Here is an 11,333-nt window from a genome sequence, read left to right on the forward strand (position 1 = left end):
TAAGGAAATGGTCCAGTTTCATTCTTCTGCATGCAGCTGTCCAATTTTCCCAACACCATTTGTTGAAGAGACTGTCTTTTTTCCATTGGACATTCTTTCCTGCTTTGTCGAAGATGAGTCGATCATAGAGTTGAGGGTCCATTTCTAGGCTCTCTATTCTGTTCCATTGATCTATGTGTCTGTTTTTGTGCCAGTACCATACTGTCTTGATGATGACAGCTTTGTAATAGAGCTGGAAGTCCGGAATTGTGATGCCGTCAGCTTTTCTTTTCTTTTTCAACAATCCTCTGGCTATGCGGGGTCTTTTCTGGTTCCATACAAATTTTAGGATGATTTGTTCCGTTTCTTTGAAAAAAGTGGATGGTATTTTGATGGGGATTGCACTGAATGTGTAGATTGCTCTAGGTAGCATTGACATCTTCACAATATTTGTTCTTCCAATCCATGAGCATGAACGTTTTTCCATTTCTTTGTGTCTTCCTCAATTTCTTTCATGAGTATTTTATAGTTTTCTGAGTACAGATCCTTTGCCTCTTTGGTTAGATTTATTCCTAGGTATCTTATGGTTTTGGGTGCAATTGTAAATGGGATTGACTCCTTCAGTTCTCTTTCTTCTCTCTTGTTGGTATATAGGAATGTCACCGATTTCTGTGCATTGATTTTATATCCTGCCACTTGACTGAATTCCTATGAGTTCTAGCAGTTTTGGGGTGGAGTCTTTTGGGTTTTCCACATAAAGTATCATATCATCTGCAAAGAGTGAGAGTTTGACTTCTTCTTGCCGATTTTGGATGTCTTTTATTTCTTTTTGTTGTCTGATTGCTGTGGCTAGGACTTCTAATACTATGTTGAGTAGCAGTGGTGATAGTGGACATCCTTGCCACGTTCCTGACCTTAGGGGGAAAGCTCTCAGTTTTTCCCCATTGAGAATGATATTCGCTGTGGGTTTTTCATAGATGGCTTTTTTGATATTGAGGTATGTACCCTCTATCCCTATACCCTGAAGAGTTTTGATCAAAAAAGGATGCTGTACTTTGTCAAATGCTTTTTCTGCATCTATTGAGAGGTTCATATGATTCTTGTTCTTTCTTTTATTAATGTATTGTATCACATTGATTGATTTGCAGATGTTGAACCAACCTTGCAGCCCAGGGATAAATCCCACTTGGTCGTGGTGAATAATCCTTTTAATGTACTGTTGGATCCTATTGGCTAGTATTTTGGTGAGAATTTTTGCATCCATGTTCATCAAGGATATTGGTCTGTAATTCTACTTTTTGATGGGGTCTTTATCTGGTTTGGGGATCAAGGTAATGGTGACCTCATTCAATATGTTTGGAAGTTTCTATTTTTTGGAACAGTTTCAGAAGACTAGGTATTAATTCTTCTTTAAATATTTGGTGGAATTCCTTTGGGAAGCCATCTGGCCCTGGGCTCTTATTTGTTGGGAGATTTTTGATTCCTGCTTCAATTTCTTTAGTCGTTATAGATCTGTTCAGGCTTTCTACTTCTTTCCAGTTCAGTTTTGGTAGTTTATACATCTCTAGAAATGCATCCATTTCTTCCAGGTTATCTAATTTGCTGGCATATTTTTGCTCATAATATGTTCTTACAATTGTTTGTATTTCTTTGGTGTTGTTTGTGATCTCTCCTCTTTCATTCATGATTTTATTTATTTGGGTCATTTCTCTCTCCTTTTTGGTAAATCTGGCCAGGAGTTTATCAATCTTATTAATTCTTTTAAAGAACCAGCTCCTAGTTTCATTGATCTATTCTATTGTTCTTTAGTTCATATTTCATTGATTTCTGCCCTGATCTTTATTATTTCTCTTCTTCTGCTGGTTTAACGCTTTTTTTTTTAAAGATTTTATTTATTCATTTGAGACACAGAGATACAGAGAGAGAGAGAGAGAGAGAGAGAGAGCATGAGCACGGGTAGAGGCAGAGAGAGAGGGAGAAGCAGGCTCCCCGCTGAGCCAGGAGCCCAATGCAGGACTCGCTCCCAGGACCTGAGATCATGACCTGAGCCATAGGCAGAAGCTTAATGACTGAATCACCCAGGTGCTCCTGGGTTTAGGCTTTATTTGCTGTTCTTTCTCCAGCTCCTTTAGGTCTAGGGTTAGCTTGTGTATTTGAGACCTTATTTCTTGAGAAAGTCTTGTATTGTTATATAACTTTCCTCTTAGGATGGCCTTTGCTGTATCCCAAAGATTTTGAACAGTTGTGTTTTCATTTTCATTTGTTTCCATGAATTTTTTAACTTCTTCTTTTTTTCTGGTTGACTCATTCATCTTTAGTAGGATGCTCTATAGCCTCCATGTATTTGAGTTCTTTCCGACTTTCCTCTTGTGATGGAGTTCTAGTTTCAAAGCATTGTGGTCCTGATTGAGACCTGATTTGTGACCTAGGATGTGATTTTTCTGGAGAATGTTCCATGGGCACTAGAGAAGAATGTGTATTCTGTTGCTTTGGGATGGAATGTTCTGAATATATCTGTGAAGTCCATTTGGTCCAGTGTGTCATTTAAAATCAATTCCCTTGTTGATCATTTGCTTAGATGATCTGTCCCTTTCTGTGGGGGTGGTGTAAAAGTCCCCTACTATTATTGTATTGTTGTCGATGTGTTTCTTTGCTTTTGTTATTAATTGGCTTATATAATTGGTTGCTCCCATATTAGGAGCATAGATATTTACAATTGTTAGATCTTCTTGTTGGATAGACCCTTTAAGTAGGATATAGTGTCCTTCCTCATCTCTTATTACAGTCTTTGGTTTAAAATCTCATTCGTGTGATTTAAGGATTGCCACCCCAGCTTTCTTTTGGTGTCCATTAGCATGGTAAATGGTTTTCCACCCCCTCACTTTCAATCTGGGGGTGTCTTTGGTTCTAAAATGAGTCTCTTGTAGACAGCATATCGATGGGTCTTGTTTTTTTATCCAATCTGATAGCTTGTGTCTTTTGATTGGGGCATTTAGCCCATTTACATTCAGGGTAACTATTGAATGATATGAGTTTAATGCCATTGTATTGCCTGTAAGGTGACTGTTACTGTAAATTGTCCCTATTCCTTTCTGGTTTATGTTACTTTTAGGCTCTCTCTTTGCTTAGAGGATCCCTTTCAAGATTTCTTGTAGGGATGGTTTGGTGCTTGCTAATTCTTTCAGTTTTTGTTTGTTCCAGAAGCCTTTTATCTCTCCTTCTATTTTCAATGACAGCCTAGCTGGATATAGTATTCTTGGCTGCATATTTTTCTCATTTAGTGCCCTGAATATATCCTGCCAGTCCTTTCTGGCCTGCCAGGTCTCTGTGGATAGGTCTGCTGCCAATCTAATGTTTCTACCATTGTAGGTTACATATCTCTTCTCCCGAGCTGCTTTCTGGATTTTCTCTTTGTCTCTGAGACTCATAAGTTTTACTATTAGATGTTGGGGTGTTGACTTATTTTTATTGATTTTGAGGGACATTCTCTGTGCCTCCTGGATTTTGATGCCTGTTTCCTTCCCCAAATCAGTGAAGTTCTCTGCTATAATTTGCTCCAATATATCTCTGCCCCTCTCTCTCTTTCTTCTTCTTCTGGGATCCCAATTATTCTAAAGTTGTTTTGTCTTATGGTATCACTTATCTCTCAAATTCTGCCCTCGTGATCCAGTAGTTGTTTATCTCTTTTTCTCAGCTCCTTTATTCTCCATCATTTGTTCTTTGATATCACTAATTCTCTCTTCTGCTTTATTTATCCTAGCAGTTAGAGCCTCTTTTTTTTATTGCACCTCCTTAATAGCCTTTTTGATTTCAACTTGGTTAGATTTTAGTTCTTTTCTTTCTCCAGAAAGGGATTCTTTAGTATCTTCCATGCTTTTTTCAAGCCAAGCTATTATCTTTATAATCATCATTCTGAACTTTACTTCTGACATCTTACTAATGTCCTTATTGATTAGGTCCCTAGCAGTCAGTACTGACTCTTGGTTTTTTGGTTTTTGTTTTTTTTTCCTGAGGTCAGATTTTCCATCTTGTCATTTTGTTCAGAGGAGAACAGATGAATGTGAGAACAAAATGCTAAAACGGTAACAATGACCCCAGAAAAATATACACCAAACATATCAGAAGAGACCCGAAACTGGAGGGAAAAGAAAGGAAAAAAAAAAAAGAATATGATCAAATATGATCAGGCTGGTGAATAGATCAGTGCCACACACTAGATTTTGGTCATGTTTTGGTCTGTTAGAAGACACTGCCTCCCAAAATTTTAAAGAAAGTTAAACTTGTATATGTACAACAATAAGGGTAAATATGGTGAAGGGATGGAATATGACTGTAAAGATGAAAATTATAAAATATTTTATAAAAGTAATTGATAACATAAGAAGTTGGTTGAAAAAAAAAGAAGAGAAATTTAAAAAAAGGGGGGGGACAATGTGATCAGGCAGGGGACTAGAACAAAGCCATACACTAGAGATTTAGGATATATTTTGGTCTGTTAGAAGTAACTGTATACCAAAATTTTAAAGAGAGAACAACTAATATATATACAAAAAATAAGGTCAACTACAATGAAAAGATAGAATATGACTCTAAAAATAAAAAAAATAAAAAAGATTTAAAATGGGATTGATAAAATGTTGGTTGAAAAAGGGCATAAGAAAAATTCAAAAAAATAGAAAAAGAAAAAAAAGAAAATTTAAAAAATTAACTTTGAATGACTAAAGAATCATGGGGAAAAAGCCATGAATTCTATGTGCTGTATTCCCCTGGTGTTGGAGTTCTGCTGTTCTCATTGATCGGTAAACTTGGTCTTGGCTGGCTGTTCTTGCTGATCTTCTGGGGGAGGGACCTGTTGCTGTGGTTCTCAAATGTCTTTGCCAGAGGTGGAATTGCCCCGCCCTTTCTGGTCCGGGCTAAGTAATCTGCTCGGGCTTGCTCTCAGGAGCTTTTGTTCCCCAAAAGCTTTCCATGCGGCTTTGGAGGACGAGAGTGAAAATGGCAGCCTCCCAATCTCCACCCGGAGGAGCCAAGAACGCGGGCCCCGGTCCTCAGTGAGCCCCCAGAGAAAAGCAGTCAATCATTCCCATCTCCCCGGTCTCTGGCTGCACTCCGTGCTCACCTGGACTGTGACTGAGCGTTTCTATCTCTGGCAGCCGTCTCCATTTGGAGTCTCCAAACCCAGCAGATTCCTGAAGTGCACTCCCGCGCCACTCCTCCTGGGGAAGGAAGGGGAGTCTCCCTGGATCTGCCGCTTGTTGGGTCCTCGCTTGAAAAGTAGTGGCCCAACGGTACTGTGGATCACGGTTTATGGCAACCCTGAGCTGAGAGCCTGCTCCTTGCCTCTGTCTTTGCAGCCGGCTTCCCCATTCCAATACCTGGTAGCTCTGCTGCACTCAGGCACCCCCGGTCTTTCTGTGACACCCCCCCCACCCCCTGCGCTTAGCCACTGGAGCAACGTCCCTCAGTGGAGCTGAATTCTAAAAGTTCCGATTTTATGCTCTGCTGCTCTATCACTTGCCGGTAGCCAGCTGAGGAGGCTCCCTCCCTCCATGGTCTATCTTCCCAAATATCACCTCAGATTCACTTCTCTGCAGGTCCTACCTTCCAGAAATTGGTCGCTTTTCTGTTCAAAGATTTGCTGCTATTCTTTTCTTCGATCTCCTGTTGAGTTCATAGGTGTTCAGAATGGTTTGATCCCTATCCAGCTGAATTCCTGAGAGGAGACAAAATCCAGGTCTCCTACTCCTCCGCCATCTTGCTCCTCCTCCCATATTTTGGATATTAATTTTATCAGATATATCATTTGCAAAAATCTTCTCCCATTCAGTAGATTGCCTTTTTGTTTTGTTGATGGTTTCCTTTAACTGTACAAAAGCTTTTTATTTTGGTTTAGTCCCAATTGTTTATTTTTTATGTTTAATTGATATTTAACAAGTATACCAAGACAATTCACTGGAACAAGAAAAACTCTTCAACAAATCGTCCTGGGGCAATTGGATACCCCTATGGGTGAAGAAGGAACTTTGACACATACTTCACACTATGCATAGGTATGATTTTTGAATCTCTCATATACTTGAATATAAGAGCTAAAATTAAAAAAAGAAACTTTTAGGAGAAAATAGGAAAGAAAATATTTGCAACTGTGGCATAGGCAAAAACTTTTAAAAATATGAAATGAAGAAACAGAAAACATAAAGGAAAAAGTAAATAATAAATGAGTTTTTATCAAGATTAAAATATTTTTGTCCTTAAAAGACACTCTTGCAAATACTATGCCTTAGCATGTACATTATTAACATAATAAGTAAGATTAGAATATATTGTATGTGTATAATATGTTATATATAACACATCGTATATCTTAACTTGATGTATAACTTTTTTTATTGTAAAATATTTTGTCGCTACAGCTGACAATGCTTTATATATATTAGATTTTGAAAACATCTTGGTTTTTGATTGATTGAATGAAAATTAATGCAGTCCTAAATAAACTCAGCTGATTTCAGCACCATATTTGAGATTGATTCCAAATGAGGTGGGATGTAAGTTTAGTGAACAGAATGGGAGAGCTGTTCTGCAGAGGGAGTTCAATGAGTAACACACTGGTGAGCTAAAGGGAGCCATCAAAGATAGAAGACTCATTCTTTACCTTTCCCATTAACATCCAAACTGTCACTCTTAAATATGAGAAATTAGTCAATTGTGTACCCTGATGGGATTTAAAGACTTTCAGTGCTCACATTAAATAATATTTTTAAGTCTGTTTTTTAAAGATTCACTTATACTGATGTTACCAATTTTGTTTTAGAATTTGTTACATGCTTCACTACCTCCTTCTGATGTAGGAAAGTGAAAATTTTCTCTTACAGGTGAGCAAAGCATTAAGAATAATTCAAATAAGGATGGGACTGCTGTAAATCAGTAAAACATAAGAATTAATCTCACTATTGTAGGTTTCAGTGCTACTTTTGCTGCAGAATAGAGGTGACAGCTTCAATGATTCAAGATTCAGATAGGACCCATTGACAGAGAGTTATGGGAAGAAGAGAAATTGCACATGGTGAGTGATTGAGCATGTCTCAATCTTGGAATTTGAGTGACAGTTTGAGAATCCTAGGAAGTGAGACTTTTCTATGGCTTAGGAGGAGGGCCATCAGCCCTCAGAACCCATGGACATTAGACAACCCAGGAGGCATGCCTGGAAGGACTCACATATTAATCTTTCAATCACAATGATATATTTTTGATAAGTAAAAAATTTCCTCTTTACTTTTTCTTAAGATGCTTAATTTTGACTGGTAGTATTTATTATATTCAATATAGCTGAACTTAGGTAATTACAATGGGTAATATCTTACACAAGAATTATGTTCTAAATGCATCCTGTAAAGTAAAAATCATGTTCAGACAAATTTTTCCTTTACTTTACATGACCATGAAATAACCAAAACATAAATCTTGGATGCTTAAAAGCTATATAACTGAAATTCACAACAATAATATTAAGGATAGGAAAACAAAGGATGGATTTGCTTATTGGTTTTCCTTCATTTGTAAGTCATATGAATATTTGCACTAAATATTAGATTAAGAATCAAAGTCCAACTGCAAGTAAGTCCTGCAAGTTCATAATGATTGACAGGCATTATATGACTTATCAAGTTAAGACCCAGACATATGGATATTACAAGATAAACATGTGATGCATGCACATACACTGATAAGCACACACAAGTATTTTTATGCTAAGGTTTATAACCCATACTATTAATGATCAGCAAATTGTTTATTAAATTGCTCATCAATCGGGGCACCTGGGTGGCTCAGTTGTTAAGTGGCTGCCTTCAGCTCAGGTCATGATCCCAACGTCCTGGGATCGAGCCCCTTGTTGGGCTCCCTGCTTGGCGGGAAGTCTGCTTCTCCCCCTCCCACTCCCCCTGCTTGTGTTCCCTCTCTCACTGTGTCTCTCTGTCAAATAAATAAATAAAATCTTAAAAAAAAATTGCTCATCAATCTAATGGATTATTCAATGTCTCTTATTAAGGGATCCTAAGCATGTGAAAAAGATGCTTATAATCACTGTTTGGCTTGGAGGGAAATAAGCACAGCAGTGATGTTCTATTTTGCTAGTTTGTCAACAGTTGTGTCAATATGTCAGTAGGCCCAACTGAGAATATTACATAAATAACACATTAGTCTGAGAAGACGTGTTCTAAGAGTACATCATATTCACTTGCTGACAAATTTGGTAAGGGATTGACATTACCTTTGGAAATCATATAGTTGGTTGAGAAATGTTGGGAAAAATAACAAGTAAATAAAAAAATAAGCCTGAAGTGTCTTTGTTGGTCCTCCTACCACTTCTGAGGGTTCCCGTGGCAGGACATTGGCCTCACTCTGCAGGTCCTCCCCATTATCTGTACATCTTGTCCCCTGACACATCCTCTCCACACAGATGGTGGATGGGATTGAAATTTTCAGTAACCTGAACTCTAATCAAGGTGACAGGTATTTAATGTCAGTGAATTGACACTGGAATATGAAGTCAGTCTGGAAAATAGGGTGCTAAACAGTTGTATTAGGCCACCTAGAGAAATGTTCTGTGGTTATAAGAAAGTAGGAAACTCTGATCAGGTCTGACAAATGCATAACAAATGGTCTGTACTCAAGGCAGTCTCTCATCCACCAGGGTCCTCTTCCTCACACATCCTGTACACAGCCACCTCCAAACCCTTCTTGGAGCAGCACTGGGACAGCTACTCCCAGTTGCTCATGGGTGGACATAAGGATCCTCAAAACTTCCCCTCCATTTTTCTGATCCTAGGCCCACCATTCTGTTTGCTAGATTGGCCTTATAAATATAGCAATGCAAGAGAGGGGTTGCTCCCATGGTGAACAGAGGGATTCTAATCACTAAGGTACAGTGACCTTGGAAACAAATATATCAGATCTGGTATTTGTCTTTTGAACTCTTAGGAGGTTGGTAAGAGTGAAATTTATCCTTGACTCAATAAACGCTGGGATACCAAGGGACTGAAAAACATTCTGAGTGAGGTCAAGTGTTCCAAGCTACTTCTTTATAATAAGATACAGGTTGTTTTACTTTTATTACCCAGACAATTCCTTCAACTCTCTTCTGTAAACATTGCTTCTCTCAACAGGGACCAATTATTCTACAAACTACAATAGGTAGGGTATGGGGAAGCTCCCTAGAATGCAGTAGTCTGTTAGCTCATTCACTTTGCTTCTTAAATATGCCATTTCTTCCAATTCCAAAGTGTTCTTATAATTTCTACAAAGTCATTAATTAATATTTAAAAGACACTGTTCTGCATAACTTGATACACTCAAAAGAACTGAAAGAAGCCTTCATTTTGTTTTCAGTTGTGGGACCAGTGATTCCCTTTCCAGGGCAAAAACTTTCTTCATACACATTCTAGATATTTGGGATATGATTTATAGCAAATAACACAATGTGTGGAATTACTGAAATAATAATCTAAGGTCTAGAAAATCATTAGGATTTGCAATCAGATAAACTGAACATACCAGGAGGAAGAGATTCATAGGCACCAGCAAGAGACCCAGTAAGAGACCCAGTTTCTGAATCCTGGATGAACAGGTAAAAAGAAGGCTGCTGTGATCCACTCCAGTCAGCCCCTATGAATGTGGTATCATTGAGATTTGACGTCTGGTCATGCCTGATTCCATGGCTCAGGTACATCTGGGAAGAAGCTAACTACACTTTCAGCATTGTTATCCTAGGGTACAGCTATCACATAACACATATTAACTGAGTGTCCACTCCTGGTCTGACATCCTTTATGCACTGAGCACAATAACAGTGTCAAGGAGATAATAAGCAGGAAAGGGGTTAGTGCTTCCAGTTTAAAATGGAGTGATTTAGGAAGACCTCAGAGAAAGTGGTGGGTATCTGAGCAAAGATGTGAAGGATGGGTGCAATGTTCAGCAGTCAACCAGGAGACAGCAGAGAGTGAGTGATGTGGGGACAGAGGGAGGGTAGATCAGAGCAGTAATGTGAAAGTGGGGTGTCTGTCATGGAGGGCCGGGGGGCCCACTGTGAAGAATGTTTTCGTACTGTTAGATGGAAACTCTTGGAAGGTTTTGTGAGGAGAATGGCATCCGACTTATAATTGCAAAATTGCAGGGATGAACTGATAGATACCTATTTGCAAAGCAGGGCAAGGCAGCAAGGACTTTCTTAAATGAGAATTAATACTAAGAGGAAGGGGACCCAGAAAAAAAAAAAAAAAAGCTTGGTTAGTAACAGCCTCAAGGGTCAAAAAGAAAATGCTCAGGCAGATGAATTTGTATCAGCTGTCTGGAGGTCTGGACACTTATTTTTGAAGCCCCTGCTTCCTGCTCAGGCCAGCTGTTCTGTGTGTTATCCTAAGCAGTGACTAGTAGGCTGTTTAAATTCTCGATGCCTCAGTTTCCTTATCTGTAAAATAGGCTTAAAATAAAACTTAGTTCAAGAGGTTATTATAAGGATCCAATGAAATAATATATAAAAACTGCTTAGAACAACTTGGAACATATGGCAAGAGCTTAATGATTGTTAGATATTATTTTTGTTGCAGGGAGAGCCATTTACCCCACTTAGCAGCATGAGGGCATATGGCTTTAGCACTAACAGCTCCCAGGGCCTTAGTGAAGAGTGAAATAGGGCAACCATGAAGACATACTGTATCTGGTGGAAGAGCCATAGAGACTGAGAACAGGGCAGGGATTCTGGGACAGAGGTTCTTTATGCAAGGTAGAATGATCATGCAATAAAAGTGCTCAATACACAGATTGTTTGAGGAAAGGTATGAGGTCCTCTCACTTTCCGTCCCCATATACACACACTGTAGGCTACCATTTGCAAGAGCAAAAGATCTGACTTGAACAGGCAGACTCCAAGAAGAACCAAAAATTAGGTCATATTTGAATAATAAGACATATTAAGTATTTTCTTAGTATTTACTAAGCAATGATAACAATTGCAGGTTTACAAGACTAAGATCTAAAATGACAATTGAAGAGTAGAGTTTATGATGTAGACTCTAGCATTTTGATTCATTTTTATTTGATTTCTTTAGAAATTTAAATCTATATCATTACACACTAAACTGTATTTGCAGAATATCAAACCACCCAGGGGTAAGATTTGTCAAACCAAGTGAATCTCCACTGATTTTTTAACAGAAGTGACTGAATTCTATAAATACTAATTTCAATTTTGCATATGTGTTTCAGATAGGTCTTGACATTCTCTTAGCATATTGATATGTGGATCACTGAAAAGAGTATTAGATCAAAGCAAATCCCATTTGGAGAGTAAAATA

Source organism: Neomonachus schauinslandi, chromosome 9, assembly GCF_002201575.2.
Source record: "Neomonachus schauinslandi chromosome 9, ASM220157v2, whole genome shotgun sequence".
Taxonomy (NCBI): Eukaryota; Metazoa; Chordata; class Mammalia; order Carnivora; family Phocidae; genus Neomonachus; species Neomonachus schauinslandi.